Source organism: Cherax quadricarinatus, chromosome 92 (genome assembly GCF_038502225.1).
Source record: "Cherax quadricarinatus isolate ZL_2023a chromosome 92, ASM3850222v1, whole genome shotgun sequence".
Classification (NCBI taxonomy): Eukaryota; Metazoa; Arthropoda; class Malacostraca; order Decapoda; family Parastacidae; genus Cherax; species Cherax quadricarinatus.
The window spans coordinates 377,472-405,000 of NC_091383.1; the positions used below are offsets into that span (position 1 = coordinate 377,472).

The 27,529-nt window shown below is 50.0% G+C and overlaps 1 protein-coding gene across 4 annotated transcripts in view; it reads right to left on the bottom strand.

The window, feature by feature from the left end:
• LOC128698311 (uncharacterized) overlaps positions 1 to 27,529 on the bottom strand; it is a 71,623-nt gene that overhangs the window by 43,366 nt on the left and 728 nt on the right. The gene's annotated exons all lie outside the window — the stretch shown is intronic.

The window sequence follows — 27,529 nt, forward strand, 5'->3', positions numbered from 1 at the left end:
TGACCATACCCATGGCAACACAGGGCCATACCCATGGTCACATATGACCATACCCAGGGTCTCATCTGACCATACCCAAGGCCACATATAGAGCCATATGAGGGTCATATACAGGGCCACATGCAAGAGGGCCACGAGAGAGTATATCGTGGCCAAGCTCGCGTGGCCACCCTCCTGGCCTGATTCTAAGCAGGAAGATAATAACACACACACACCCTCCTAATAAAACACACACACACAAACACACACACACACACACACACACACACACACACACACACACACACACACACACACACACACACACACACACACACACACACACACACACACACACGCCTGGTCATGGTACGTAATGATGTATCATGGTACGTAATGATGTATCACAGTGGGCACCTGTGACGAGCGGGGTCCCACAGGGGTCGGTCCTAGGACCAGTGCTATTTTTGGTATATGTGAACGACATGACGGAAGGGTTAGACTCAGAAGTGTCCCTGTTTGCAGATGATGTGAAGTTAATGAGGAGAATTAAATCTGATGAGGACCAGGCAGGACTTCAAAGAGACCTGGACAGACTGGACACCTGGTCCAGCAAATGGCTTCTCGAATTTAATCCTGCCAAATGCAAAGTCATGAAGATAGGGGAAGGGCACAGAAGACCACAGACCGAGTATAGGCTAGGTGGCCAAAGACTGCAAACCTCACTCAAGGAGAAAGATCTTGGGGTGAGTATAACACCGAGCATGTCTCCGGAAGCACACATCAACCAGATAACTGCTGCAGCATATGGGCGCCTGGCAAACCTGAGAACAGCATTCCGATACCTTAGTAAGGAATCGTTCAAGACACTGTACACCGTGTATGTCAGGCCCATACTGGAGTATGCAGCACCTGTTTGGAACCCGCACTTGATAAAGCACGTCAAGAAACTAGAGAAAGTACAAAGGTTTGCGACAAGGTTAGTTCCAGAGCTAAGGGGAATGTCCTATGTGGAAAGATTAAGGGAAATCGGCCTGACGACACTGGAGGATAGGAGGGTCAGGGGAGACATGATAACGACATATAAAATACTGCGTGGAATAGACAAGGTGGACAAAGACAGGATGTTCCAGGGAGGGGACACAGAAACAAGAGGCCACAATTGGAAGTTGAAGACACAAATGAGTCAGAGAGATATTAGGAAGTATTTCTTCAGTCATAGAGTTGTAAGGCAGTGGAATAGCCTAGAAAATGACGTAGTGGAGGCAGGAACCATACACAGTTTTAAGACGAGGTTTGATAAAGCTCATGGAGCGGGAAGAGAGAGGGCCCAGTAGCAACCGGTGAAGAGGCGGGGCCAGGAGCTAAGACTCGACCCCTGCAACCACAAATAGGTGAGTGAGTACACATGGTTAAACACGTCAAGAAATTAAATGCAAAGGTTTGCAACAAGACTAGTCCCGGAGCTAAGAGGTATGTCCTACGAGGAGAGGTTAAGGGAAATCAACCTGACGACACTGGAGGACAGGAGAGATAGGGGGGATATGATAACGGCATATAAAATACTGAGAGGAATTGACAAGATGGATAGGGAAAGGATGTTCCTGAGATGGAACACAGCAACAAGAGATCACAAGTGGATGTTAGGAAGTATTTCTTCAGTCATAGAGTTGTCAGGAAGTGGAACACTCTGGAGAGTGTAGTGGAAGCAGGATCCATACATACTTTTAAGAAGAGGTATGATAAAGCTCATGGAGCAGGGAGAGGACCCAGTAGCCACCAGTGAAGAGGCGGGGCCAGGAGCTGTGACTCGACCCTATCAACCACAAATAGGTAAGTACACACACACAGAATGACATAGTGGTCCAGTAGTTGTGAGAGGCAGCAGCGACCATACAAGACCATGACATGGTGGTCCAGTAGTTGTGAGAGGCAGCAGCGACCATACAAGACCATGACATGGTGGTCCAGTAGTTGTGAGAGGCAGCAGCGACCATACAAGACCATGACATGGTGGTCCAGTAGTTGTGAGAGGCAGCAGCGACCATACAAGACCATGTCATAGTGGTTCAGTAGTTGTGAGAGGGAGTAGCGACCATACAAGACCATGACATGGTGGTCCAGTAGTTGTGACAGGCAGCAGTGACTATACAAAACCATGTCATAGCGGTCAAGTAGTTGTGAGAGGCAGCAGCGACCATACAAGACCATGAGATGGTGGTCCAGTAGTTGTGAGAGGCAGTAGCGACCATACAAGACCATGTCACAGTGGTCCAGTAGTTGTGAGAGGCAGTAGTGACAATACAAGACCATGTCATAGTGGTCCAGTAGTTGTGAGAGGCAGCAGCGACCATACAAGACCATGTCACAGTGGTCCAGTAGTTGTGAGAGGCAGTAGTGACAATACAAGACCATGTCACAGTGGTCCAGTAGTTGTGAGAGGCAGTAGTGACAATACAAGACCATGTCATAATGATCCAGTAGTTGTGAGAGGCAGCAGCGTCCATACAAGACCAAGACATGGTGGTCCAGTAGTTGAGAGAGGCAGTAGCGACCATACAAGACCATGTCATAGTGGTCCAGTAGTTGTGAGAGGCAGCAGCGTCCATACAAGACCAAGACATGGTGGTCCAGTAGTTGAGAGAGGCAGTAGCGACCATACAAGACCATGTCATAGTGGTCCAGTAGTTGTGAGAAGCACTAGCGACCATCTAAGACCATGACATGGTGGTCCAGTAGTTGTGAGAGGCAGCAGCGACCATACAAGACCATGTCACAGTGGTCCAGTAGTTGTGAGAGGCAGTAGTGACAATACAAGACCATGTCACAGTGGTCCAGTAGTTGTGAGAGGCAGTAGTGACAATACAAGACCATGTCATAATGATCCAGTAGTTGTGAGAGGCAGCAGCGTCCATACAAGACCAAGACATGGTGGTCCAGTAGTTGAGAGAGGCAGTAGCGACCATACAAGACCATGTCATAGTGGTCCAGTAGTTGTGAGAGGCAGCAGCGTCCATACAAGACCAAGACATGGTGGTCCAGTAGTTGAGAGAGGCAGTAGCGACCATACAAGACCATGTCATAGTGGTCCAGTAGTTGTGAGAAGCACTAGCGACCATCTAAGACCATGACATGGTGGTCCAGTAGTTGTGAGAGGCAGTAGCGACCATACAAGACCATGTAATAGTGGTCCAGTAGTTGTGAGAGGCAGTAGTGACCATCCAAGACCATGACATGGTGGTCCAGTAGTTGTGAGAGGCAGCAGCGACCATCCAAAACCATGACATGGTGGTCCAGTAGTTGTGAGAGGCAGTAGTGACCATCCAAGACCATGACATGGTGGTCCAGTACTTGTTAGAGGCAGCAGTGACCATCCAAGACCATGACATATTGGTCCAGTAGTTGTGAGAGGCAGCAGTGACCATCCAAGACCATGACATAGTGGTCCAGTAGTTGTGAGAGGCAGCAGTGACCATCCAAGACCATGACATAATCGTCCAGTAGTTGTGAGAGGCAGCAGTGACCATCCAGGACCATGTCATAATGATCCAGTAGTTGTGAAAAACTGCAGTGACCATCCAAGACCATGTCATAGTGATCCAGTAGTTGTGAGAGGCAGCAGTGACCATCCAAGACCATGTAATAGTGATCCAGTAGTTGTGAGAGGCAGCAGTGACCATCCAAGACCACGTCATAATGGTCCAGAAGTTGTGAGAGGCACCAGTGACCATCCAAGACCACGTCATAATGGTCCAGTAGTTGTGAGAGGCAGCAGTGACCATCCAAGACCATGTCATAGTGATCCAGTAGTTGTGAGAGGCAGCAGTGACCATCCAAGACCATGTCATAATGATCCAGTAGTTCTGAGAGGCAGCAGTGACCATCCAAGACAATGTCACAATGGTCCAGTAGTTGTGAGAGGCAGCAGTGACCATCCAAGACCACGTCATAGTGATCCAGTAGCTGTGAGAGGCAGCAGTGACCATCTAAGACCATGTCATAATGGTCCAGTAGTTGTGAGAGGCAGCAGTAACCATCCAAGACCACGTCATAGTGATCCAGTAGCTGTGAGAGGCAGCAGTGACCATCTAAGACCATGTCATAATAGTCCAGTAGTTGTGAGAGGCAGCAGTGACCATCCAAGACCATTTCATAATGATCCAGTAGTTGTGAGAGGCAGCAGTGACCATCCAAGACCATGTCACAATAGTCCAGCAGTTGTGAGAGGCAGCAGCGACCATCCAAGACCATGTCATAATGATCCAGTAGTTGTGAGAGGCAGCAGTGACCATCCAAGGCCATGTCATAGTGATCCAGTAGTTGTGAGAGGCAGCAGTGACCATCCAAGACCATGTCATAATGATCCAGTAGTTGTGAGAGGCAGTAGTGACCATCCAGGACCATGTCATAATGGTCCAGTAGTTGTGAGAGACAGTAGTGACCATCCAGGACCATGTCATCATGATCCAGTAGTTGTGAGAGGCAGCAGTGACCATCCAGGATCATGCCATAATGATCCAGTAGTTGTGAGAGGCAGCAGTGACCATCAAAGACCACGGCATAATGATCCAGTACTTGTGAGAGGCAGCAGTGACCATCCAAGACCATGTTATAATGGTCCAGTAGTTGTGAGAGGCAGTAGTGACAATCCAGGACCATGTCATAATGATCCAGAAGCTGTGAGAGGCAGCAGTGATCATCCAAGACCATATCATAATGATCCAGTAGTTGTGAGAGGCAGCAGTGACCATCCAAAACCATGTCATAATGATCCAGTAGTTGTGAGAGGCAGTAGTGACCATCCAGGACCATGTCATAATGATCCAGTAGTTGTGAGACACAGTAGTGACCATCCAGGACCATGTCATAATGATCCAGAAGTTGTGAGAGGCAGCAGTGACCATCCAAGACCACGTCATAGTGGTCCAGTAGTTGAGAGGCAGTAGTGACCATCCAGGACCATGTCATCATGATCCAGTAGTTGTGAGAGGCAGCAGTGACCATCCAGGATCATGCCATAATGATCCAGTAGTTGTGAGAGGCAGCAGTGACCATCAAAGACCACGGCATAATGATCCAGTACTTGTGAGAGGCAGCAGTGACCATCCAAGACCATGTTATAATGGTCCAGTAGTTGTGAGAGGCAGTAGTGACCATCCAGGACCATGTCATAATGATCCAGAAGCTGTGAGAGGCAACAGTGATCATCCAAGACCATATCATAATGATCCAGTAGTTGTGAGAAGCAGCAGTGACCATCCAAGACCAGGTCATAGTAGTGCAGTAGTTGAGAGGCAGTATTGACCAACCAAGACCATGTCATAATGGTCCAGTAGTTGTGAGAGACAGCAGTGACCATCCAAGACCATGTCATAATGATGCAATAGATGTGAGAGGCAGCAGTGACCATCCAAGACTATGACATAATGATCCAGTAGTTGTGAGAGGCAGCAGTGACCATCCAAGACCATGTCATAATGATCCAGTAGTTGTGAGAGGCAGCAGTGACCATCCAAGACCATGTCATAATGATCCAGTAGTTGTGAGAGGCAGCAGTGACCATCCAAGACCATGTCATAATGATCCAGTAGTTGTGAGAGGCAGCAGTGCCCATCCAAGACCATGACATAATGATCCAGTAGTTGTGAGAGGCAGCAGTGCCCATCCAAGACCACGTCAAAATGATCCAGTAGATGTGAGAGGCAGCACTAACCATCCAAGTCCATGTCATAATGATCCAGTAGTTGTGAGAGGCAGCAGTGACCATCCAAGACCATGTCATAATGATCCAAAAGTAGTTGAGAGGCAGCAGTGACCATCCAAGACCACGTCACAATGATCCAGTAGTTGTGAGAGGCAGCAGTGACCATCCAAGACCATGACATAATGATCCAGTAGTTGTGAGAGGCAGCAGTGCCCATCCAAGACCACGTCAAAATGATCCAGTAGATGTGAGAGGCAGCACTACCCATCCAAGACCATGTCATAATGATCCAGTAGTTGTGAGAGGCAGCAGTGACCATCCAAGACCATGACATAATGATCCAGTAGTTGTGAGAGGCAGCAGTGACCATCCAAGACCATGTCATAATGATCCAGTAGTTGTGAGAGGCAGCAGTGACCATCCAAGACCATGTCATAATGATCCAGTAGTTGTGAGAGGCAGCAGTGACCATCCAAGACCATGACATAATGATCCAGTAGTTGTGAGAGGCAGCAGTGACCATCCAAGACCATGACATAATGATCCAGTAGTTGTGAGAGGCAGCAGTGACCATCCAAGACCATGTCATAATGATGCAATAGATGTGAGAGGCAGCAGTGACCATCCAAGACTATGACATAATGATCCAGTAGTTGTGAGAGGCAGCAGTGACCATCCAAGACCATGTCATAATGATCCAGTAGTTGTGAGAGGCAGCAGTGACCATCCAAGACCATGTCATAATGATCCAGTAGTTGTGAGAGGCAGCAGTGACCATCCAAGACCATGTCATAATGATCCAGTAGTTGTGAGAGGCAGCAGTGACCATCCAAGACCATGTCATAATGGTCAAGTAGTTGTGAGAGGCAGCAGTGACCATCCAAGACCATGTCATAATGATGCAATAGATGTGAGAGGAAGCAGTGACCATCCAAGACTATGACATAATGATCCAGTAGTTGTGAGAGGCAGCAGTGACCATCCAAGACCATGTCATAATGATCCAGTAGTTGTGAGAGGCAGCATTGACCATCCAAGACCATGTCATAATGATCCAGTAGTTGTGAGAGGCAGCAGTGACCATCCAAGACCATGTCATAATGATCCAGTAGTTGTGAGAGGCAGCAGTGCCCATCCAAGACCATGACATAATGATCCAGTAGTTGTGAGAGGCAGCAGTGCCCATCCAAGACCACGTCAAAATGATCCAGTAGATGTGAGAGGCAGCACTAACCATCCAAGTCCATGTCATAATGATCCAGTAGTTGTGAGAGGCAGCAGTGACCATCCAAGACCATGTCATAATGATCCAAAAGTAGTTGAGAGGCAGCAGTGACCATCCAAGACCACGTCACAATGATCCAGTAGTTGTGAGAGGCAGCAGTGACCATCCAAGACCATGACATAATGATCCAGTAGTTGTGAGAGGCAGCAGTGCCCATCCAAGACCACGTCAAAATGATCCAGTAGATGTGAGAGGCAGCACTACCCATCCAAGACCATGTCATAATGATCCAGTAGTTGTGAGAGGCAGCAGTGACCATCCAAGACCATGACATAATGATCCAGTAGTTGTGAGAGGCAGCAGTGACCATCCAAGACCATGTCATAATGATCCAGTAGTTGTGAGAGGCAGCAGTGACCATCCAAGACCATGTCATAATGATCCAGTAGTTGTGAGAGGCAGCAGTGACCATCCAAGACCATGACATAATGATCCAGTAGTTGTGAGAGGCAGCAGTGACCATCCAAGACCATGACATAATGATCCAGTAGTTGTGAGAGGCAGCAGTGACCATCCAAGACCATGACATAATGATCCAGTAGTTGTGAGAGGCAGCAGTGACCATCCAAGACCATGTCATAATGATCCAGTAGTTGTGAGAGGCAGCAGTGACCATCCAAGACCATGTCATAATGATCCAGTAGTTGTGAGAGGCAGCAGTGACCATCCAAGACCATGACATAATGATCCAGTAGTTGTGAGAGGCAGCAGTGCCCATCCAAGACCACGTCAAAATGATCCAGTAGATGTGAGAGGCAGCACTACCCATCCAAGACCATGTCATAATGATCCAGTAGTTGTGAGAGGCAGCAGTGACCATCCAAGACCATGTCATAATGATCCAGAAGTAGTTGAGAGGCAGCAGGGACCATCCAAGACCACGTCACAATGATCCAGTAGTTGTGAGAGGCAACAGTGACCATCCAAGACCACGTCATAATGATCCAGTAGTTGTGAGAGGCAGCAGTGACCATCCAAGACCACGTCATAATGATCCAGTAGTTGTCAGAGGCAGCAGTGACCATCCAAGACCATGCCATAATGATCCAGTAGTTGTAGGAGGCAGCAGTAACCATCCAACACCATGTTATAATGATCCAGTAGTTGTGAAAGGCAGCAGTGACCATCAAAGATCACGTCATAATGATCCAGTAGTTGTGAGAGGCAGCAGGGACCATCCAAGACCATGTCATAATGATAAAGTAGTTGTGAGAGGTAGCAGTGACCATCCAAAACCATGTCATAATGACCCAGTAGTTGTGAGAGGCAGCAGTGACCATCCAAGACCACTTCATAATGATCCAGTAGTTGTGAAAGGCAGCATTGACCATCCAAGACCATGTCATAATGATCCAGTAGATGTGAGAGGCAGCAGTAACCATCCAGGACCATGTCAAAATGATCCAGTAGTTGTGAGAGGCAGCAGTGACCATCCAAGACCATGTCATAGTGATCCAGTAGTTGTGAGAGGCAGCAGTGACCATCCAAGACCATGTCATAGTGATCTAGTAGTTGTGAGAGGCAGCAGTGACCATCCAAGACCATATCATAATGGTCCAGTGGTTGTGAGAGGCAGCAGTGACCATCCAAGACCATGTCATAGTGATCCAGTAGTTGTGAGAGGCAGCAGTGACCATCCACGACCATGTCATAGTGACCCAGTAGTTGTGAGAGGCAGCAGTGACCATCCAAGACCACGTCATAATGGTCCAGTAGTTGTGAGAGGCAGCAGTGACCATTCAAGACCATGTCATAGTGATCCAGTAGTTGAGAGAGGCAGCAGTGACCATCCAAGATCATGTCATAATAGTCCAGTAGTTGTGAGAGGCAGCAGTGACCATCCAAGACCATTTCATAATGATCCAGTAGTTGTAAGAGGCAGCAGTGACCATCCAAGACCATGTCATAATGATTCAGTAGTTGTGAGAGGCAGCAGTGACCATCCAAGACCATGTCATAGTGATCCAGTAGTTGTGAGAGGCAGCAGTGACCATCCAAGACCATGTCATAATGATCCAGTAGTTGTGAGAGGCAGCAGTGACCCTCCAAGACCATGTCACAATGGTCCAGTAGTTGTGAGAGGCAGCAGTTACCATCCAAGACCATGTCATAGTGATCCAGTAGTTGTGAGAGACAGCAGTGACTATCCAAGACCACATCATAGTGATCCAGTAGCTGTGAGAGGCAGCAGTGACCATCCAAGACCATTTCATAATGATCCAGTAGTTGTGAGAGGCAACAGTGACCATCCAAGACCACGTCATAGTGATCCAGTAGCTGTGAGAGGCAGCAGTGACCATCCAAGACCATGTCATAATGATCCAGTAGTTGTGAGAGGCAGCAGTGACCATCCAAGACCACGTCATAGTGGTCCAGTAGTTGAGAGGCAGTAGTGACCATCCAAGACCATGTCATAATGGTCCAGTAGTTGTGAGAGGCAGTAGTGACCATCCAGGACCATGTCATAATGATCCAGTAGTTGTGAGAGGCAGCAGTGACCATCCAAGACCATGTCATAATGATCCAGTAGTTGTGAGAGGCAGCAGTGACCATCCAAGACCATGTCAAAGTGGTCCAGTAGTTGAGAGGCAGTAGTGACCATCCAAGACCATGTCATAGTGGTCCAGTAGTTGTGAGAGGCAGTAGTGACCATCCAAGACCATGTCATAATGATCCAGTAGTTGTGAGAGGCAGCAGTGACCATCCAAGACCACGTCATAATGGTCCAGTAGTTGTGAGAAGCAGCAGTGACCATCCAAGACCACGTCATAATGATCCAGCAGTTGTGAGAGGCAGTAGTGACCATCCAAGACCACGTCATAATGATCCAGTAGTTGTGAGAGGCAGCAGCGACCATCCAAGACCATGTCATAATGATCCAGTAGTTGTGAGAGGCAGTAGTGACCATCCAAGACCATGTCATAATGATCCAGTAGTAGTTGAGAGGCAGTAGTGACCATCCAAGACAATGTCATAATGATCCAGTAGTTGTGAGAGGCAGCAGTGACCATCCAAGACCATGTCATAATGATCCAGTAGTTGTGAGAGGCAGCAGTGACCATCCAAGACCATGTCATAATGATCCAGTAGTTGTGAGAGGCAGCAGTGACCATCCAAGACCATGTCATAATGATCCAGTAGTTGTGAGAGGCAGCAGTGACCATCCAAGACCATGTCATAATGATCCAGTAGTTGTGAGAGGAAACAGTGACCATCCAAGACCATGTCATAATGATCCAGTAGTTGTGAGAAGCAGCAGTGACCATCCAAGACCAAGTCACAATGGTCCAGTAGTTGTGAGAGGCAGCAGTGACCACCCAAGACCATGTCATAATGATCCAGTAGTTGTGAGAGGCAGCAGTGACCATCCAAGACCATGTCATAATGATCCAGTAGTTGTGAGAGGCAGCAGTGACCATCCAAGACCATGTCATAATGATCCAGTAGTTGTGAGAGGCAGCAGTGACCATCCAAGACCATGTCATAATGATCCAGTAGTTGTGAGAGGAAACAGTGACCATCCAAGACCATGTCATAATGATGCAGTAGTTGTGAGAGGCAGCAGTGACCATCCAAGACCAAGTCACAATGGTCCAGTAGTTGTGAGAGGCAGCAGTGACCACCCAAGACCATTTCATAATGATCCAGTAGTTGTGAGAGGCAGCAGTGACCATCCAAGACCATGTCATAATGGTCCAGTAGTTGTGAGAGGCAGCAGCGACCATCCAGGACCATGTCATAATGATCCAGTAGTTGTGAGAGGCAGCAGTGACCATCCAAGACCATGTCATAGTGATCCAGTAGTTGTGAGATGCAGCAGTGACCATCCAAGACCATGTCATAATGATGCAGTAGTTGTGAGAGGCAGCAGTGACCATCCAAGACCATGTCATAGTGATCCAGTAGTTGTGAGAGGCAGCAGTGACCATCCAAGACCACGTCATAATGGTCCAGTAGTTGTGAGAGGCAGCAGTGACCATCCAAGACCATGTCATAATGGTCCAGTAGTTGTGAGAGGCAGTAGTGACCATCCAGGACCATGTCATAATGATCCAGTAGTTGTGAGAGGCAGCAGTGACCATCCAAGACCACGTCATAGTGGTCCAGTAGTTGAGAGGCAGTAGTGACCAGCCAAGACCATGTCACAATGGTCCAGTAGTTGTGAGAGGCAGCAGTGACCATCCAAGACCATTTCATAATGATCCAGTAGTTGTGAGAGGCAGCAGTGACCATCCAAGACCACGTCATAATGGTCCAGTAGTTGTGAGAGGCAGCAGTGACCATCCAAGACCATGTCATAGTGATCCAGTAGCTGTGAGAGGCAGCAGTGACCATCCAAGACCATGTCATAATGGTTCAGTAGTTGTGAGAGGCAGCAGAGACCATCCAAGACCATTTCATAATGATCCAGTAGTTGTGAGAGGCAACAGTGACCATCCAAGACCACGTCATAGTGATCCAGTAGCTGTGAGAGGCAGCAGTGACCATCCAAGACCATGTCATAATGATCCAGTAGTTTTGAGAGGCAGCAGTGACCATCCAAGACCATGTCACAATGGTCCAGTAGTTGTGAGAGGCAGCAGTTACCATCCAAGACCATGTCACAGTGATCCATTAGTTGTGAGAGGCAGCAGTGACCATCCAAGACCATGTCATAGTGATCCAGTAGTTGTGAGAGGCAGCAGTGACCATCCAAGACCACGTCATAATGGTCCAGTAGATGTGAGATGCAGCAGTGACCATCCAAGACCATGTCATAATGATGCAGTAGTTGTGAGAGGCAGCAGTGACCATCCAAGACCATGTCACAATGGTCCAGTAGTTGTGAGAGGCAGCAGTGACCATCCAAGACCATTTCATAATGATCCAGTAGTTGTGAGAGGCAGCAGTGACCATCCAAGACCATGTCATAATGGTCCAGTAGTTGTGAGAGGCAGCAGCGACCATCCAAGACCATGTCATAATGATCCAGTAGTTGTGAGAGGCAGCAGTGACCATCAAAGACCATGTCATAGTGATCCAGTAGTTGTGAGATGCAGCAGTGACCATCCAAGACCATGTCATAATGATGCAGTAGTTGTGAGAGGCAGCAGTGACCATCCAAGACCATGTCATAGTGATCCAGTAGTTGTGAGAGGCAGCAGTGACCATCCAAGACCACGTCATAATGGTCCAGTAGTTGTGAGAGGCAGCAGTGACCATCCAAGACCATGTCATAATGGTCCAGTAGTTGTGAGAGGCAGTAGTGACCATCCAGGACCATGTCATAATGATCCAGTAGTTGTGAGAGGCAGCAGTGACCATCCAAGACCACGTCATAGTGGTCCAGTAGTTGAGAGGCAGTAGTGACCATCCAAGACCATGTCATAATGGTCCAGTAGTTGTGAGAGGCAGTAGTGACCATCCAGGACCATGTCATAATGATCCAGTAGTTGTGAGAGGCAGCAGTGACCATCCAAGACCATGTCATAATGATCCAGTAGTTGTGAGAGGCAGCAGTGACCATCCAAGACCATGTCATAGTGGTCCAGTAGTTGAGAGGCAGTAGTGACCATCCAAGACCATGTCATAGTGGTCCAGTAGTTGTGAGAGGCAGTAGTGACCATCCAGGACCATGTCATAATGATCCAGTAGTTGTGAGAGGCAGCAGTGACCATCCAAGACCACGTCATAATGGTCCAGTAGTTGTGAGAAGCAGCAGTGACCATCCAAGACCACGTCATAATGATCCAGCAGTTGTGAGAGGCAGTAGTGACCATCCAAGACCACGTCATAATGATCCAGTAGTTGTGAGAGGCAGCAGCGACCATCCAAGACCATGTCATAATGATCCAGTAGTTGTGAGAGGCAGTAGTGACCATCCAAGACCATGTCATAATGATCCAGTAGTAGTTGAGAGGCAGTAGTGACCATCCAAGACAATGTCATAATGATCCAGTAGTTGTGAGAGGCAGCAGTGACCATCCAAGACCATGTCATAATGATCCAGTAGTTGTGAGAGGCAGCAGTGACCATCCAAGACCATGTCATAATGATCCAGTAGTTGTGAGAGGCAGCAGTGACCATCCAAGACCATGTCATAATGATCCAGTAGTTGTGAGAGGCAGCAGTGACCATCCAAGACCATGTCATAATGATCCAGTAGTTGTGAGAGGAAACAGTGACCATCCAAGACCATGTAATAATGATCCAGTAGTTGTGAGAGGAAACAGTGACCATCCAAGACCATGTCATAATGATCCAGTAGTTGTGAGAGGAAACAGTGACCATCCAAGACCATGTCATAATGATCCAGTAGTTGTGAGAGGCAGCAGTGACCATCCAAGACCATGTCATAATGATCCAGTTGTTGTGAGAGGCAGCAGTGACCATCCAAGACCATGTCATAGTGGTCCAGTAGTTGTGAGAGGCAGCAGTGACCATCCAAGACCATGTCATAATGATCCAGTAGTTGTGAGAGGCAGCAGTGACCATCCAAGACCATGTCATAATGATCCAGTAGTTGTGAGAGGCAGCAGGACCATCCAAGACCATGACATAATGATCCAGTAGTTGTGAGAGGCAGCAGTGACCATCCAAGACCATGACATAATGATCCAGTAGTTGTGAGAGGCAGCAGTGACCATCCAAGACCATGTCATAATGATCCAGTTGTTGTGAGAGGCAGTAGTGACCATCCAAGACCATGTCATAATGATCCAGTAGTTGTGAGAGGCAGTAGTGACCATCCAAGACCATGTCATAATGATCCAGTAGTTGTGAGAGGAAACAGTGACCATCCTAGACCATGTCATAATGATCCAGTAGTTGTGAGAGGCAGCAGTGACCATCCAAGACCATGTCATAATGATCCAGTTGTTGTGAGAGGCAGCAGTGACCATCCAAGACCATGTCATAGTGGTCCAGTAGTTGTGAGAGGCAGCAGTGACCATCCAAGACCATGTCATAATGATCCAGTAGTTGTGAGAGGCAGCAGTGACCATCCAAGACCATGTCATAATGATCCAGTAGTTGTGAGAGGCAGCAGTGACCATCCAAGACCATGACATAATGATCCAGTAGTTGTGAGAGGCAGCAGTGACCATCCAAGACCATGACATAATGATCCAGTAGTTGTGAGAGGCAGCAGTGACCATCCAAGACCATGTCATAATGATCCAGTTGTTGTGAGAGGCAGTAGTGACCATCCAAGACCATGTCATAATGATCCAGTAGTTGTGAGAGGCAGTAGTGACCATCCAAGACCATGTCATAATGATCCAGTAGTTGTGAGAGGCAGCAGTGACCATCGAAGACCATGTCATATTATTTTATTATTATAATCAAAAAGAAGCGCTAAGCCACAAGGGCTATACAGCGAGACCATGTCATAATGATCCAGTAGTTGTGAGAGGCAGTACTGACCTAGACTAAAGTCCTGCTGGTCTGGGTTGTACCAGTGTGGGCATTACAAGAGGTTAGTGATTTTGTTTCTTATAAATATTTTATAGATTTTAACAGTCCATTGGTATTGCTTAATTATTATTATTATTATTATTATTATTATTAGTAGTAGTAGTAGTAGTATCGTTATTATTTTACGGAGAAGCGCTAAAGCAGTAGGGGTCGTACGTCGCCTGAGAGATGGACTAATTAGGTTTGATCCGGGGGAATGGAGGGCTGCTGCAGCTGCTAGGAATCAAGAACAGTGTCCTTGATGTTACAGCCAAGTGAATTACTGTGTTAATTAATGGTTTTATCAGTGATGGAGGAAAACTTATTGTGATGGAGTGATGGAGGGTCTTGTTACTGGCCACTCCAGTGGAGGTAAGAGTGATGGAGGGTCTTGTTACTGGCCACTCCAGTGGAGGTAAGAGTGATGGAGGGTCTTGTTACTGGCCACTCCAGTGGAGGTGAGAGTGATGGAGGGTCTTGTTACTGGCCACTCCAGTGGAGGTGAGAGTGATGGAGGGTCTTGTTACTGGCCACTCCAGTGGAGGTGAGAGTGATGGAGGGTCTTCTTACTGGCCACTCCAGTGGAGGTGAGAGTGATGGAGGGTCTTGTTACTGGCCACTCCAGTGGAGGTGGGAGTGATGGAGGGTCTTGTTACTGGCCACTCCAGTGGAGGTGAGAGTGATGGAGGGTCTTGTTACTGGCCACTCCAGTGGAGGTAAGAGTGATGGAGGGTCTTGTTACTGGCCACTCCAGTGGAGGTAAGAGTGATGGAGGGCCTTGTTACTGGCCACTCCAGTGGAGGTGAGAGTGATGGAGGGCCTTGTTACTGGCCACTCCAGTGGAGGTGAGAGTGATGGAGGGTCTTGTTACTGGCCACTCCAGTGGAGGTGAGAGTGATGGAGGGTCTTGTTACTGGCCACTCCAGTGGAGGTGAGAGTGATGGAGGGTCTTCTTACTGGCCACTCCAGTGGAGGTGAGAGTGATGGAGGGTCTTGTTACTGGCCACTCCAGTGGAGGTGGGAGTGATGGAGGGTCTTGTTACTGGCCACTCCAGTGGAGGTGAGAGTGATAGAGGGTCTTGTTACTGGCCACTCCAGTGGAGGTGAGAGTGATGGAGGGTCTTGTTACTGGCCACTTCAGTGGAGGTGAGAGTGATGGAGGGTCTTGTTACTGGCCACTCCAGTGGAGGTGAGAGTGATGGAGGGTCTTGTTACTGGCCACTCCAGTGGAGGTGAGAGTGATGGAGGGTCTTGTTACTGGCCACTCCAGTGGAAGTGAGAGTGATGGAAGGTCTTGTTACTGGCCACTCCAGTGGAGGTGGGAGTGATGGAGGGTCTTGTTACTGGCCACTCGAGTGGAGGTGAGAGTGATGGAGGGTCTTGTTACTGGCCACTCCAGTGGAGGTGAGAGTGATGGAGGGTCTTGTTACTGGCCACTCCAGTGGAGGTGAGAGTGATGGAGGGTCTTGTTACTGGCCACTCCAGTGGAGGTGAGAGTGATGGAGGGTCTTGTTACTGGCCACTCCAGTGGAGGTAAGAGTGATGGAGGGTCTTGTTACTGGCCACTCCAGTGGAGGTAAGTGATGGAGGGTCTTGTTACTGGCCACTCCAGTGGAGGTGAGAGTGATGTAGGGTCTTGTTACTGGCCACTCCAGTGGAGTTGAGAGTGATGGAGGGTCTTGTTACTGGCCACTCCAGTGGAGGTAAGTGATGGAGGGTCTTGTTACTGGCCACTCCAGTGGAGGTGAGAGTGATGTAGGGTCTTCTTACTGGCCACTCGAGTGGAGGTGAGAGTGATGGAGGGTCTTGTTACTGGCCACTCCAGTGGAGGTGGGAGTGATGGAGGGTCTTGTTACTGGCCACTCCAGTGGAGGTGAGAGTGATGGAGGGTCTTGTTACTGGCCACTCCAGTGGAGGTGAGAGTGATGGAGGGTCTTGTTACTGGCCACTCCAGTGGAGGTAAGAGTGATGGAGGGTCTTGTTACTGGCCACTCCAGTGGAGGTAAGTGATGGAGGGTCTTGTTACTGGCCACTCCAGTGGAGGTGAGAGTGATGTAGGGTCTTGTTACTGGCCACTCCAGTGGAGGTGAGAGTGATGGAGGGTCTTGTTACTGGCCACTCCAGTGGAGGTGGGAGTGATGGAGGGTCTTGTTACTGGCCACTCCAGTGGAGGTGAGAGTGATGGAGGGTCTTGTTACTGGCCACTCCAGTGGAGGTGAGAGTGATGGAGGGTCTTGTTACTGGCCACTCCAGTGGAGGTGAGAGTGATGGAGGGTCTTGTTACTGGCCACTCCAGTGGAGGTGAGTGATGGAGGGTCTTGTTACTGGCCACTCCAATGGAGGTGAGAGTGATGGAGGGTCTTGTTACTGGCCACTCCAGTGGAGGTGAGAGTGATGGAGGGTCTTCTTACTGGCCACTCCAGTGGAGGTGAGAGTGATGGAGGGTCTTGTTACTGGCCACTCCAGTGGAGGTGAGTGATGGAGGGTCTTGTTACCGGCCACTCTAGTGGAAGTGAGAGTGATGGAGGGTCCTGTTACTGGCCACTCCAGTGGAGGTGAGAGTGATGGAGGGTCTTGTTACTGACCACTTCAGTGGAGGTGAGTGATGGAGGGTCTTGTTACTGGCCACTCCAGTGGAGGTGGGAGTGGTGGAGGGTCTTGTTACTGGCCACTCCAGTGGAGGTGAGAGTGATGGAGGGTCTTGTTACTGGCCACTCCAATGGAGGTGGGAGTGATGGAGGGTCTTGTTACTGGCCACTCCAATGGAGGTGGGAGTGATAGAGGGTCTTGTTACTGGCCACTCTAGTGGAGGTGGGAGTGATTGAGGCTCTTGTTCGTGGCCACTCCAGTGGAGGTGAGAGTGATGGAGGGTCTTGTTACTGGCCACTCCAGTGGAGGTGGGAGTGATGGAGGGTCTTGTTACTGGCCACTCCAGTGGAGGTGGGAGTGATGGAGGGTCTTGTTACTGGCCACTCCAGTGGAGGTGGGAGTGATGGAGGGTCTTGTTACTGGCCACTCCAGTGGAGGTGGGAGTGATGGAGGGTCTTGTTACTGGCCACTCCAGTGGAGGTGGGAGTGATGGAGGGTCTTGTTATTGGCCACTCCAGTGGAGGTGGGAGTGATGGAGGGTCTTGTTACTGGCCACTCCAGTGGAGGTGAGAGTGATGGAGGGTCTTGTTACTGGCCACTCCAGTGGAGGTGAGAGTGATGGAGGGTCTTGTTACTGGCCACTCTAGTGGAGGTGAGTGATAGAGGGTCTTGTTACTGGCCACTCCAGTGGAGGTGAGTGATGGAGGGTCTTGTTACTGGCCACTCTAGTGGAGGTGATTGATGGAGGGTCTTGTTACTGGCCACTCCAGTGGAGGTGAGTGATGGAGGGTCTTGTTACTGGCCACTCCAGTGGAGGTGAGTGATGGAGGGTCTTGTTACTGGCCACTCCAGTGGAGGTGAGTGATAGAGGGTCTTGTTACTGGCTACTCCAGTGGAGGTGAGTGATGGAGGGTCTTGTTACTGGCCACTCCAGTGGAGGTGAGTGAAAAAGGGTCTTGTTACTGGCTACTCCAGTGGAGGTGAGTGATGGAGGGTCTTGTTACTGGCCACTCCAGTGGAGGTGAGTGATGGAGGGTCTTGTTACTGGCCACTCCAGTGGAGGTGAGAGTGATGGAGGGTCTTGTTACTGGCCACTCCAGTGGAGGTGAGAGTGATGGAGGGTCTTGTTACTGGCCACTCAGTGGAGGTGAGAGTGATGGAGGGTCTTGTTACTGGCCACTCCAGTGGAGGTGAGAGTGATGGAAGGTCTTGTTACTGGCCACTCCAGTGGAGGTGGGAGTGATGGAGGGTCTTGTTACTGGCCACTCCAGTGGAGGTGAGAGTGATGGAAGGTCTTGTTACTGACCACTCCAGTGGAGGTGAGAGTGATGGAGGGTCTTGTTACTGGCCACTCCAGTGGAGGTGAGAGTGATGGAGGGTCTTGTTACTGGCCACTCCAGTGGAGGTGAGTGATGGAGGGTCTTGTTACTGGCCACTCCAATGGAGGTGAGTGATGGAGGGTCTTGTTACTGGCCACTCCAGTGGAGGTGGGAGTGATGGAGGGTCTTGTTACTGGCCACTCCAGTGGAGGTGGGAGTGATGGAGGGTCTTGTTACTGGCCACTCCAGTGGAGGTGGGAGTGATGGAGGGTCTTGTTATTGGCCACTCCAGTGGAGGTGGGAGTGATGGAGGGTCTTGTTACTGGCCACTCCAGTGGAGGTGAGAGTGATGGAGGGTCTTGTTACTGGCCACTCCAGTGGAGGTGAGAGTGATGGAGGGTCTTGTTACTGGCCACTCTAGTGGAGGTGAGTGATAGAGGGTCTTGTTACTGGCCACTCCAGTGGAGGTGAGTGACGGAGGGTCTTGTTACTGGCCACTCTAGTGGAGGTGAGTGATGGAGGGTCTTGTTACTGGCCACTCCAGTGGAGGTGAGTGATGGAGGGTCTTGTTACTGGCCACTCCAGTGGAGGTGAGTGATGGAGGGTCTTGTTACTGGCCACTCCAGTGGAGGTGAGTGATAGAGGGTCTTGTTACTGGCTACTCCAGTGGAGGTGAGTGATGGAGGGTCTTGTTACTGGCCACTCCAGTGGAGGTGAGTGATAGAGGGTCTTGTTACTGGCTACTCCAGTGGAGGTGAGTGATGGAGGGTCTTGTTACTGGCCACTCCAGTGGAGGTGAGTGATGGAGGGTCTTGTTACTGGCCACTCCAGTGGAGGTGAGAGTGATGGAGGGTCTTGTTACTGGCCACTCCAGTGGAGGTGAGAGTGATGGAGGGTCTTGTTACTGGCCACTCAGTGGAGGTGAGAGTGATGTAGGGTCTTGTTACTGGCCACTCCAGTGGAGGTGAGAGTGATGGAAGGTCTTGTTACTGGCCACTCCAGTGGAGGTGGGAGTGATGGAGGGTCTTGTTACTGGCCACTCCAGTGGAGGTGAGAGTGATGGAAGGTCTTGTTACTGGCCACTCCAGTGGAGGTGAGAGTGATGGAGGGTCTTGTTACTGGCCACTCCAGTGGAGGTGAGAGTGATGGAGGGTCTTGTTACTGGCCACTCCAGTGGAGGTGAGAGTGATGGAGGGTCTTGTTACTGGCCACTCCAGTGGAGGTGAGTGATGGAGGGTCTTGTTACTGGCCACTCCAGTGGAGGTGAGTGATGGAGGGTCTTGTTACTGGCCACTCTAGTGGAGGTGAGTGATGGAGGGTCTTGTTACTGGCCACTCCAGTGGAGGTGAGTGATGGAGGGTCTTGTTACTGGCCACTCCAGTGGAGGTGAGTGATGGAGGGTCTTGTTACTGGCCACTCCAGTGGAGGTGAGTGATGGAGGGTCTTGTTACTGGCCACTCCAGTGGAGGTGAGTGATAGAGGGTCTTGTTACTGGCTACTCCAGTGGAGGTGAGTGATGGAGGGTCTTGTTACTGGCCACTCCAGTGGAGGTGAGTGATGGAGGGTCTTGTTACTGGCCACTCCAGTGGAGGTGAGAGTGATGGAGGGTCTTGTTACTGGCCACTCCAGTGGAGGTGAGAGTGATGGAGGGTCTTGTTACTGGCCACTCCAGTGGAGGTCAGAGTGATGGAGGGTCTTGTTACTGGCCACTCCAGTGGAGGTAAGTGATGGAGGGTCTTGTTACTGGCCACTCCAGTGGAGGTGAGAGTGATGTAGGGTCTTGTTACTGGCCACTCCAGTGGAGGTGAGAGTGATGGAAGGTCTTGTTACTGGCCACTCCAGTGGAGGTGGGAGTGATGGATTATAATTATTATTATAATCAAAAAGAAGCGCTAAGCCACAAGGACTATACAGCTGGGAGTGATGGAGGGTCTTGTTACTGGCCACTCCAGTGGAGGTGAGTGATGGAGGGTCTTGTTACTGGCCACTCCAGTGGAGGTGAGTGATGGAGGGTCTTGCTACTGGCCACTCCAGTGGAGGTGAGAGTGATGGAGGGTCTTGTTACTGGCCACTCCAGTGGAGGTGAGTGATGGAGGGTCTTGTTACTGGCCACTCCAGTGGAGGTGAGTGATGGAGGGTCTTGTTACTGGCCACTCCAGTGGAGGTGGGAGTGATGTAGGGTCTTGTTACTGGCCACTCCAGTGGAGGTGAGAGTGATGGAGGGTCTTGTTACTGGCCACTCCAGTGGAGGTGAGTGATGGAGGGTCTTGTTACTGGCCACTCCAGTGGAGGTGAGAGTGATGGAGGGTCTTGTTACTGGCCACTGCAGTGGAGGTGAGAGTGATGGAGGGTCTTGTTACTGGCCACTCCAGTGGAGGTGAGTGATGGAGGGTCTTGTTACTGGCCACTCCAGTGGAGGTGAGAGTGATGGAGGGTCTTGTTACTGGCCACTCCAGTGGAGGTGAGTGATGGAGGGTCTTGTTACTGGGGAAGTGTACATATGTATACTATTACCACTGGGGAAGTGTACATATGTATACTATTACCACTGGGGAAGTGTACATATGTATACTATTACCACTGGAGAAGTGTACATATGTACACTTGTTACCACTGGGGAAGTGTACATATGTATACTTTTACCACTGGGGAAGTGTACATATGTATACTATTACCACTGGGGAAGTGTACATATGTATACTATTACCACTGGAGAAGTGTACATATGTACACTTGTTACCACTGGGGAAGTGTACATATGTATACTATTACCACTGGAGAAGTGTACATATGTACACTTGTTACCACTGGGGAAGTGTACATATGTACACTTGTTACCACTGGGGAAGTGTACATATGTACACTTGTTACCACTGGGGAAGTGTACATATGTACACTTGTTACCACTGGGGAAGTGTACATATGTACACTTGTTACCACTGGGGAAGTGTACATATGTACACTTGTTACCACTGGGGAAGTGTACATATGTACACTTGTTACCACTGGGGAAGTGTACATATGTACACTTGTTACCACTGGGGAAGTGTACATATGTACACTTGTTACCACTGGGGAAGTGTACATATGTACACTTGTTACCACTGGGGAAGTGTACATATGTACACTTGTTACCACTGGGGAAGTGTACATATGTACACTTGTTACCACTGGGGAAGTGTACATATGTATACTATTACCACTGGAGAAGTGTACATATGTACACTTGTTACCACTGGGGAAGTGTACATATGTACACTTGTTACCACTGGGGAAGTGTACATATGTACACTTGTTACCACTGGGGAAGTGTACATATGTACACTTGTTACCACTGGGGAAGTGTACATATGTGCACTTGTTACCACTGGGGAAGTGTACATATGTACACTTGTTACCACTGGGGAAGTGTACATATGTACACTTGTTACCACTGGGGAAGTGTACATATGTACACTTGTTACCACTGGGGAAGTGTACATATGTACACTTGTTACCACTGGGGAAGTGTACATATGTACACTTGTTACCACTGGGGAAGTGTACATATGTACACTTGTTACCACTGGGGAAGTGTACATATGTACACTTGTTACCACTGGGGAAGTGTACATATGTACACTTGTTACCACTGGGGAAGTGTACATATGTACACTTGTTACCACTGGGGAAGTGTACATATGTACACTTGTTACCACTGGGGAAGTGTACATATGTACACTTGTTACCACTGGGGAAGTGTACATATGTACACTTGTTACCACTGGGGAAGTGTACATATGTACACTTGTTACCACTGGGGAAGTGTACATATGTACACTTGTTACCACTGGGGAAGTGTACATATGTACACTTGTTACCACTGGGGAAGTGTACATATGTACACTTGTTACCACTGGGGAAGTGTACATATGTACACTTGTTACCACTGGGGAAGTGTACATATGTACACTGGTAACGTCACTTACTGTAGGTTTTTATAAGGTGTGTGTGTGGGTGCAAGAGTGAGCGTGGACGTGAGCGTGGACGTGAGCGTGGACGTGAGCGTGGACGTGAGCGTGGACGTGAGCGTGGACGTGAGCGTGGACGTGAGCGTGGATGTGAGCGTGGACGTGAGCGTGGACGTGAGCGTGGACGTGAGCGTGGACGTGAGCGTGGATGTGAGCGTGGATGTGAGCGTTGACGTGAGCGTAGACGTGAGCGTGGACGTGAGCTTGGACGGGAGCGTGAGCGTGGACGTGAGCGTGGACATGAGCGTGGACGTGAGCATGGACGTGAGCGTGGACGTGAGCATGGACGTGAGCGTGGACGTGAGCGTGGACGGGAGCGTGAGCGTGGACGTGAGTGTGGACGTGAGCGTGGAGGTGAGCGTGAGCGTGGACATGAGCGTGGACGTGAGCGTGGACGTGAGCTTGAGCGTGGACGGGAGCGTAGACGTGAGCATGGACGTGAGCTTGAGCGTGGACGTGAGCGTGGACGTGAGCGTGAGCGTGGACGTGAGCTTGAGCGTGGACGTGAGCTTGAGCGTGGACGTGAGCGTGAGCGTTTGACATGAGCTTGAGCGTGGACGTGAGCGTGAGCGTGGACGTGAGCGTGGATGTGAGCGTGAGCGTGGAGGTGAGCTTGAGCGTGGACGTAAGCGTGAGCGTGAACGTGAGCTTGAGCGTGGACGTGAGCGTGGACGTGAGTGTGGACGTGAGCGTGAACGTGGATGTGAGCGTGGATGTGAGCGTGAGCGTGGACGTGAGCGTGGACGTGAGCTTGAGCGTGGACGTGAGCTTGAGCGTGGACGTGAGCGTGAGCGTGGACGTGAGCTTGAGCGTGGACGTGAGCTTGAGCATGGACGTGAGCTTGAGCGTGGACGTGAGCGTGAGCGTGGACGTGAGCGTGGACGTGAGCTTGAGCGTGGACGTGAGCGTGGACGTGAGCTTGAGCGTGGACGTGAGCATGGACGTGAGCTTGAGCGTGGACGTGAACGTGGACGTGAGCGTGGACATGAGCGTGGACGTGAGCGTGGACGTGAGCGTGGACGTGAGCTTGAGCGTGGACATGAGCGTGGACGTGAGCGTGGACATGAGCGTGGACGTGAGCGTGGACGTGAGCGTGGACGTGAGCGTGGACGTGAGCGTGAGCGTGGACGTGAGCGTGGATGTGAGCGTGGACGTGAGCGTGGACGTGAGCGTGGACGTGGAGCGTGAGCGTGGACGTGAGCGTGGACGTGTGTGAGCGTGGACGTGAGCGTGGACGTGTGTGAGCGTGGACGTGAGCGTGGACGTGAGCGTGAACGTGAGCGTGGACGTGAGCGTGAACGTGAGCGTGGACGTGAGCGTGGACGTGAGCGTGGACGTGAGCGTGAGCGTGGACGTGAGTGTGAACGTGAGCGCGGACGTGAGTGTGAGCGTGGACATGAGTGTGGACGTGAGCGTGGACGTGAGCGTGAATGTGAGCGCGGACGTGAGTGTGAGCATGGACGTGAGTGTGAGCGTGAGCATGGACGCGAGCGTGAACGTGAGCACGGACGTGAGTGTGAGCATGGACGTGAGCGTGGACGTGAGCGTGGATGTGAGCGTGAGTGTGGACGTGTGAGCATGGACGTGAGCGTGGACGTGAGCGTGGACGTGAGCGTGAGCGTGGACGTGTAGACAGCCTGTACTGTCTGCACAGACAGCCCATGCTGTCTGCCAGCTTAGTTCATATTTCGCGCCACTCAGGTGCTGCCCTCTGTAGCCAGGCCTCCCGGCAGGCACGCCAGCCTGCCGGCCCATGCCTCTCCCTCACTCACACAGCGGCCTAGCAGGAAGACACAAGGCCTCCCAGCTCTCTCTCGTGGGCATGGCCCTCCCAGGCCATGGGCACAAACACACAAGCCTGTGTAACCCACCACGACATTATTAATAAACGAAGAAGCCTCCGAAGACGTATATCATTCACACCTGCTTGCAGCACCTACCAAATAATCCTTTCATTATAAATGGTGACAGCGGTGCTCGCAGCAGTTGTGTTTGCCTGGAGAGAGGAAGAAGAGGTATGAAGTCATCTTCATTTCATCACCCTACACAAGAAGCATCCGTCTCTCAACAAGTTATCCTGATGTCGTGTCTGCACGTTTGAGCATCCAGACACAGGTATAATCAGGATCCAGGCCGAAATTTGCCGAAATTCTCCGAGAATTGTAAGTGGCGTCACAGTGACCCCACGCTACAGCGTCCCAAGCTACAGTGTCCCACGCTGTTTCTCAAGTCACGTGTTCAGCGTCACTTGTATGTTGCTGTTGTTGTTCAGCTCAGCACAGCTGTTTCAGCAAGCCAGAGGTGAGTTTTGTGGTGATTTCTGCGTCCAGTGTGAGTTCTCTATGTATTTGTGGGTGGGGGAGGAGAGGAGAGGAAGTGGCTGTTCCTCACCTTGCCCATGCTCGTCCTACCCACGCTCACCTGTCTACCATACACCACTCACCACTGCCCACTCCCTCTGCTGTGTTTTCTGCTGTTTTTCGTGTGAATTCGTCGCCAGTGCTGTGTATCCGAGTGCCCGAGGCCACTCGAAGCTACGTGGATCAGCATGCCACGTAGATCACGACACCACGTGGATCGACACCACGTTGGGTGTGGCCGATGTCACGTGGATCTACCAGCCACGTGAGTTACCAGATGTCCCAGGCCACATGCTGTGGTCTGCTGCCCGCATCACATTGACGTCACCCACGATGCTGCCCGACTTCATGACGTCATGATGTCTGCCTGACGTTACCTCGAGATGTCTGCTGACGTCACCTCGAGATGTCTGCTGACGTCACCTCGAGATGTCTGCTGACGTCACCTCGAGATGTCTGCTGACGTCACCTCGAGATGTCTGCTGATGTCACCTCGCAACATCACGCCTGACATATGATGTCACATCGAGTGTTTCTAGTAATTATTTTAGTATTGTCGAGAAGATTGAGAGAAAATATGTCGTGTGTTAATTAATTCGTCTCAGTCAGTGTTCTCATATGTACTGCGGTGTGTTTGTAAAGTTTCCGTGTGTCCAGTGAGGTCTGAGCCAGCCAGACCTGAGTAGCACCACTGTGCTAAGTCACCAGTGTGACCAGTGTGTTTGACAGCTGATTACTCAGCCCTGAGCGTATGAGCCCTCTTGTACAGAAAGCTTTTATGCTCGTCACTCGTGTTGTTCTGCAGAATCGTACCTGCTACGATTCCCATCGAGATTTGTTTCACTTCACCTCCAGACCTTCAGAGTGCAGTTATATGTAGAGAAACAAGTCTGGGGATGCTTAGACTAACCTCTGCTATAACTCCAACTGTCGAGAGATGATACTCGTCAAGCCGCAGTCAGGCCTGTCGGCAGACACTGTGTCAGCCTCGTGTCACAAGCTTCAGTGAGCAGCCTGCACAAAGAAGATGTCACTTTGACTGCTAGCTCTCTCACTGCAGTCTGGTGTATGATGTTATGACTCCCAGATGTTTCGCCCAGTCGTCTCTGCCACGACTCGCTCCACAACTCACTCCACGCTCACCGGCAGTGACAGCCCAGCGACAGTACCAGTCGAGAAGTGTCCTCCTGAGTCGCTTGCCAGAAGTCCTGCCCAGTTGCCGAGTTTTGTCGACGCCTCACTCGAGGGCACCAGCATGTCGTGCCCCAGGTTGAGTGAAAATCTGCAGCGACTCCTACGATGTCTGCTTCACGATGTCTGCTTCACCGTTCCAGAGGAGACCGTACCCTGTTACGTCACAGCTCAGCCGCAGCGATGTCTCCTGTGTTGCAGTATCTGTCCAGACGCAGGAAGGCGTGCAGTGATGCCCTTCGACGCTCACTGCCTATGACCACGATGTTTAGCACACCCCACATGTTTTTTTCTTCCCTCCCTGTAGGAAGTTTTTTTTCCATGTCCATATGTATATATATGTTTGTATTTTGTGTTCTGTGCCCTGTTCCTACGAGAGAGAGACCGAGTTTCTTTTACCACCAGTATTGTCGCGTCGGGAAGACGCGCGGTAGGTGGCCGAGTGTATGTAGACAGCCTGTACTGTCTGCACAGACAGCCCATGCTGTCTGCCAGCTTAGTTCATATTTCGCGCCACTCAGGTGCTGCCCTCTGTAGCCAGGCCTCCGGGCAGGCACGCCAGCCTGCCGGCCCATGCCTCTCCCTCACTCACACAGCGGCCTAGCAGGAAGACACAAGGCCTCCCAGCTCTCTCTCGTGGGATGGCCCTGCCCGGGCCATGGGCACAAACACACAAGCCTGTGTAACCCACCACATTATTAATAAACGAAGAAGCCTCCGAAGATGTATCATTTAACCACCCGCTACCAGAATACCAAATAATATTTTTTATAGACGTGAGCGTGAGCGTGGACGTGAGTGTGAGCGTGGACGTGAGCGTGGACGTGAGCGTGGACGTGAGCGTGGACGTGAGCGTGGACGTGAGCGTGAGCGCAGAGACAGCTTAGTGGCCTCTAACACATAATCCATTAACTTGGTACAAACCCACGACTCTCCACACAGAGAGAGACATCAATGGTCCAAGACCAGACCATCCACATCATCAGGTCCTGGACCGCTCATGGGCAAACTGCTTCACCTGTAACCACAACTGAGTACATATATATATATATATATATATATATATATATATATATATATATATATATATATATATATATATATATATATAATAAGATCAGAGTAAACAGGTAATATCACAATATACAGAGCAGCTACAGGAGTGGTGTATATATTAATATATATACATTGAGTTTACATTAGTATTCTTGACTGGTGGTGTACAGGTGACCTGCAGCCTTAATGACCCTCGTGTAGTAGATAGACTTTAAACCCCATTAACCAACCAACCTTAATGACCCTCGTGTAGTAGATAGACTTTAAACCCCATTAACCATATAAATCTCTATTTCTCCCCCTGATATACTAGTTTATTCATAAAAATTGCAGAAAATGTATATTAGGGAGAAATTAGTACATATGACTCTAGACGAGTACACACACACTCGCCCGAGTACTACCACCAACAGTATGTATCAGTGGCCCTGTCTGGAGACCACACGGGTTTAACGCACCATAAAATAATAATAATAATAATAATAATAATAATAATAATAATAATAATAATAATAATAACAATAATGAGAATCATTTTATCAGACATCACGAGTGGTGAATTGTATGTTAGTGAGGTTAAGGAGGACTGTGTCTGGCCAGGA